Source organism: Pezoporus flaviventris, unplaced genomic scaffold, assembly GCF_033815535.1.
Source record: "Pezoporus flaviventris isolate CSIRO_AGI_PZ_B2104156 unplaced genomic scaffold, CSIRO_AGI_Pfla_v1 ptg000007l, whole genome shotgun sequence".
Classification (NCBI taxonomy): Eukaryota; Metazoa; Chordata; class Aves; order Psittaciformes; family Psittacidae; genus Pezoporus; species Pezoporus flaviventris.
Window position 1 is genome coordinate 37,901,242 of NW_026892555.1, and position 6,686 is coordinate 37,907,927.

Sequence of the window (6,686 nt, forward strand, 5' to 3'; positions counted from 1 at the left end):
TTAAAAGATACGACAAAAAGTCCTTTCCCATGGAGTTGCAAAAGCTAATGCACTTTTATATCCAAGTACTTTTCTAGAATTAATCAAATGTTGCAAAATGCCCTTTAGTTTAATTGCATGCACAAACATACAGACAAAAGGAGAAAACAACTGAGTTTATTAATTATCTTTTTTCTTTGGCAGCTGTGGGTAAAAAGATCATATGAGGCTAAAGGGAGCCTGACTTCCTTGATCCTTACAAGTCTGTCTTCCCATGCATAAACTATCTTTTAAGCTATACACAAGTAACTTAACAGTAATACTTCCCTCCCCCCCCCCCCCCCCCCCCCAGTTTTCATTTTAAGACTGCTAGGCAATTTCTGGTAAGTAGTCTAAGCACAGAAAACTGTTCTGTAAACTCAGAAACACCCACACTAATAAAGTACAGCCATGGTCTACACCTTACATCAGACTTCAGCTGACAAAACTCACTTTCAAAAGGCTTAAACAACCACTGCAACCTCAATAAGGTAGTGACAAAAAGATAAATAAAAAAAAAAAATAAATCTCCACTGTGGATTATTTCATAAATACTGTCAGTCCACTACATATGGTTCACAGATTATGACTGATCCATGACAGTTCTGAGATGGGCCATTTCAGTTGCAGTATTATGGCTTTAAATGTAATATTGGTCATCACCATGAGAAAAGAATACCCCCAGGAGTTGAGGACAGAAGGTAATACAGTGGCCCTTTCAGTGGTGTGGGAGACACGGCAAACTGCTGCATAGCTGAACAGTTCCCCTTTGTTCTCTGTTCAGCTATGGATCCGATTTCTCTGAATTGGGCTTATTACAATAAATATAGATGCGCAACATGATTATTTATGGGAAGAAAACAGACAAAAGAGGTTGAGTTGCTGGTACCTAAAACCTCATTTTCTGAGCTTCTCCCCTTGAGGCCCTTTTCATTTGTTGCACCATTGTATTCTCATTGTTGCTCAGTGATACAAGCCTAAGCTGTTCATCAATTTACCCACTCCCCCAATTTCTTTCTCTCTCATGTGCGCTTCCTCTCTCTCTTCCCATGTTAATAGTTCCCCTGAAATCCTATCACTTTGCTGGAGATTGATGTAAGTCTCCAGCAATTAACATAATTACAAGCCTGATTATCTTCTAATTGCATTATGAGTATTTGGTTATTCACTACACAAATTAGAGAAAATTAAAGAGGAGCAAGATCCTGTGGTGTGGGCGGTATGCTTTCTAAACTGTTATGAGCATCTGAATGCTGTGAGATAACAAGAAGGTGAAGATGTTTTATATTCCTATTGGCTCACAGTTGTTCTTGACACTATAAATTTTTCTTCTTTCAGCAGTGTTTCATGTCACTGAAAGATGCAGTACTATTTCCGTTGTTTGTGCAAGTTGACTGACAACGTACAATAAACTAAAGGAAATGCCATATTTTCCTATATAGATTTGGTAAAATGATAGTTAGAAATTTGAACAAAAGGCACCTAGAGGATAGGCTTCTGCACTACTGAGACATCAATAATTCATAATTAAGCAATACTGTTTGTGGTGACAGGGGAACACATCAGTAAACAAAAATCAAGAATTACAAGTCCTCACCTCTTTCTAGTGTTTTTGAGGTTACTGCATTATTACTTAAAATAAGCAGGGTTAATTTTCAATAGTAATTACTAGAGCGCAGTTTTAAATCTGAATAACACTTTGGTGGGGCATAACTAGTATGGGACAGGAGTCATTTTACTGACAGCAATGCCAGCAATGAAAAGGAGCATTTGAAACGTACAGAATGGAAAATCATGGGGAGAAAATTAAGTAACTGGATACATCTGGAAATTATATTTTTAAAAGGAAATATATGGAGTTTCCCCAAAACATGGAGAGAAAACCTTATGACAGGGAAAGTGAGCAAAGACATACTGAAAGAACTGTACCTTCTGTCATTGTTAGGGTTGAAGACTATGACTGGTGCTGAAAGAAAAAGCCATCTCATGCCTCACGAGGACTAAGCACCCTGTTACATACCCTATACAGCCAGCGAGGTAGGAGGTAGGGAGATCTGTTCAAAACAAGACAGCTGAACTCCCCTGAACAATGCTGTGAGCACCCTTTGCTGACTTCCATCCTAAAATAATTGCTGACTCTTCTTGTGTTTTGGGATAACTCAATATGTATCTTGTTATGAGCCAAATTCTGCTAAAGTTCTTCACGGGAGCTTTTTCAACTTATAGACATGTTTTTAAGGCAAGTTAACCTGCCAACACTTGAAACTGGTGTCCCTGAATGAATTTACAATATACAGCAATGGTCTAACATCAGCGAATGTAACTTTGGATTTTGTAACAACAGACCTCTAGTCACCTCCTCGTCTCAAGATTTCCAGTTAGTGCAACTGCACCCAGCCACAAGGGAATAAATTGATGACATTTGCTTATTTCAAAAGGGTCAGTAAACAGCCTTTGGTCAGGAATTTTGCCTTCTGACACAGGAACTGGATAGTGTGGAATTTAAATGTGTGACTTAAGCCTTTGCAGCTATGAAGCACCGACTATAGAAAACCATATCTATTCACATAACTTCCCTGTACTTGCCTGATGCATTCAGCTGTATCCCCCTCCAGGTTTGTTTGGAGGGGAAGGAACATAACAAGCTAATGAACATAACAAGCTATCAAAAGGTATACTGCAAAACTCACTGCTATTTGCATGCAAAGAGAAAGTGTAGCTGTGATCTCTTCCCTGTATCTCCTTACATATCACTTATATGATTTGCTGTCCAGAATATTCCCAAAGACCTTCCATCAAAAAATTCATTGATAACATTTCCCATTTCTAAATATCCCCTATTACTTGAGCCAGTAGTTGCAAAAGTGTGGATACTAAATAGGGCCACAATCCTGCAAGCAGGTCTCATCTAAATAGGCTTACTTATGGTGGGTGAGGTATCCAATCCAAATGTCCCAAAGGCATCCATGGGAACAGGCTCTACACTCAAACTGAAGTGATGATACCAAAATATAGTCATTGCTTTTTCTCTTCTTTTCAATATTGCATCTCTTATTTAGCACTCGCATCCTAATTGTAAAGGAGGTTCCAACATCTCAAAGAGTTTTTGATTCACCTTATGCCTTACAGCAAAGTGAGTTTCAAGCTGTGGATACAATTTCTATGGCGTTCTCTAATTTCGTCTCCCATTCAGTACTGTAATATGCAACTGAAGAATCTACACTACTGAAGAAACTACTTGTCACTACAGAGTATATTTTTACTGTGAGGGGGTGAGGCACTGGAATGGGTTGCCCAAGGAAGTTGAGAATGCTCTATCCCTGACAGTGTTCAAGGCCAGGTTGGACAGAGCCTTGGGTGACATGGTTTAATGTGAGGTGTCCCTGCTCATGGCAGGGGGGTTGGGACTAGATGATCTTAAGGTCCTTTCCAGCCCTAACTATTCTATGATTCTATGATTCTGTGATTCTACAGAGAACCAAAGGGAGCACCATTATTTTATACAGAGAAGCAAAAACACACATTTTGAAACAATGGCAGCAAGCTGGACTTTAGAGGCATAGGGTCCATTCCATGCCTCCTGTTGGACATGATAAAACTATTGCAAACTAAAGCAAGACAATGTTCAGTCAAGATCAAAGTCTCCCATGCAGAATTCAACCAGCCTTGTTACCACATACATCTCTCAAATTTTCCCTTAAACTAAAATAAGATCTGTCTCAGCTGGACTTCTCCATTTATACTTTCTTAGGATTGTCAGGAAAGGAATACCGTTTTTCCATATCCTCTTGGACATAAAAGTATGTCTTGCTCAGTGGAACTCTCAAGGATCATGACTCCTGGACATTTACACATGGCTGTTATTAACAAAACAATTTAATACAAATTTGAAGGGGAAAGGTGAGAGCAATCTTAATTATGCATCATTTTAGCACAGTCATAAAAAATCTCTCATCAACAGAAGAATTTTCTTAAATACAGATGAACCACATATACACATTTTCATTTGCTGCCATTAAGTGTGTGTGCAAAACTATCTGGCAACCCATCAGCATGTGCTTCAACTGATCCATTTAGACAGAAAATAAAGACAGAAGCAATACACCATATGACTTCTTAACAGATAATTTAAAAGTATTTTTCAAGGGTGTTTAAAATAGATTCAACATGAAATTGAATTTTTGCAAGTAGGTAAAATTTCATGTAACTTTTTAAAGCTATATTACTTTAATAGCTATAGACAGTGGGCCAAATTCAGCTTTAATGTAAAACACATTGAATTTAATGAAAAGCTTCATTGAATTTACTGGCAATTTGCCCAGCTGCCACAGGATTCAGTTTTGCACAGTCTTACACTTTCCTCCCACTGCTTTTCAGAGCTGTCAGATGTATGTATTATAGAAGTTTTCAGAAGCCCATGACCAGTAGTGTAAGTGTATTTAATAGTCTAATATCAAAGAGCCTGTGGAGAAAAGCCACCCTGCAATTCTGTCAGGGGAAGTAAACAACACATCACCATTTGCACTGCCACCTTTGTAAAAGGCCATTTTTTAAGTTCTACAAATACTTTGCTCTGAATGGCACCCCTTAAATTTAAACTGAAGCCTGGATTCCCAAGTGAAAGACTGAATTAGAAGCAAATAAATGTCAACTTTTACTTTTGCACTAGCACTTTACAGTGCCATTTTGCAAGAATTCAAGTAAGAATTATAAGCATCTGATTATCAACAGAAGACACATTTGCTTCCTCTGGAAAAATTCTGTGCAGCACATCGATAGAATTTCCAAAACACCATGACTCTAAGACCCAAATAAGTTGCCCACGTGTGCTCTTCACAAGTAATGTAAGCAGTTTCTAGGAGGCAATATTCATGACAGGATAGTCTAGAGCCATCTCAGATTGTCTTAAAACAGAAAGCAGTACCTGACTTAGCAGGCATGCCATATTACCATGCCACAGCTATCCTTAAATTTGAAGTGCTATCTTCCTTTTTGATATGAGCCTCCTCCACCACAGTGAAAAGCAAACAAAATATTGTTTCCTTGCTTCATTACTCTAGTAAGAAGGATTGACGACATGCTTAGCTGGCAGGAAAAAATAATTTATTTCACTGTCACCTTACTTGTTCACCTGCTGCAAAGTAAATAGAAGCTAAGTCACTTTTTATTTATTTAGCTTATGCAAGACACCCATACTGACATAGCTAGCATTATCTATTATATACAACCACTCTATTATACTGATCACAGAAAACAAAAATAGTGCAAGACCATCTATAACCAACTTCATTCTTAATATGTCTTGAAAACAGCACTTCACCTTTTAGATTTTTGAAGACAATGCCTTTTTTTTCCACTTATTACTTTCCCAATTTAAAATGTGCTTTAAAAATAACAGTAATCGAACTTAGCTCATATTCAAAATGTACTAGGAAAGTAAACGGTCCACATGTAGGAGTTTTCAGTGTCTGGGCTTTATCTGTTATCAAAGGTCTATTACCATTATTAGTAAAACCTCTTTGTCATAACAGTAAAAAAAAAAAAAAAAAATTAACTGATAAGTATAGTTGGAAATACAGTTAAAGAGCTAATTCCCATGTTAATTTGTCAGAGAAATTTCCCGCTAGGGCGTGGTTGAAAGCAGAGAAAGTAAGTAGGGATTGTACAGAGATTACTATCTATTAGCGTAAAGCATATCTTTTCCTGTGAAGTGAAGAATGGTATGAGCTCCACACTCAAAATGAGAGTATAAATATGACTCAACAAAGCAGCTTGCCTGCAGGAGCTTGCTCCACTCTCTTATTTCATAGCACAAATAAAATGCTTTATCCTGCCTTTGCAAATACAGTCAAACATCCTAAGTAAAGTAAAACCTTATATTGAGGGGACATGCAAAGAATTTATGTTTCAGGAGATTGCCTGAGAGGGAAATGAGATGCAGGGTAAGAAGGTATTATGGCAAACAGATACAAAGCCACAGAATTGAACGTGGTGAGAGTTTGGCTTCATGTTTTTCTGTTTCCTGTTGGCTTCAGCACATGCAGCTTTGTGGTCACTTTGGTAGATTAGCAACTGGCTCTGACACTCAGCTGGCCTCTGGATGGTCCTCACCTGCAGCTGGCTTAGTGGGCTGTGTTTTTCCTGAAGTCTTGAAAAGTATTGAATTCATACCTTTCTTGGCCATAATAATAAGTTGTTGCTGTCTCCACAGATTACAAACACAGGCAACATTTTTCTCTCTGTTGCGTGAATTCTGGCATGCACCGTTACTTCGCTTACAGTAAATAAAGAGGTTGCTTACTGCTGCAGTGCTTACCTAATGAAATATTAATATTTCAAGAATACATTAATGTCTTTGAAATTAAGTCCTTTTCTATACCTTCAAATTTGTCAGATCTCTATTTTTCTAATAACAATTTTGTAAATATGCAAATGTTTTCTGAGAACGCAAACATCTTTTACTCCCCTGAAGTTCTTGGGTTGCTGTGCTAGAGCCAATCTTCACCTTCCAAATGGTCACTTTCTCACACATGTAAACATATGGCAGCACATTCAGTAGGGAAACTGAAACTACCTGCAAGAGGGAGGGCATTTACCTAGGTGGAAAATCCAGGTTCAAAACTCTCATGTAAAGCAGAGAGAAGAACAAACTGACCTTTGTGTTCTCT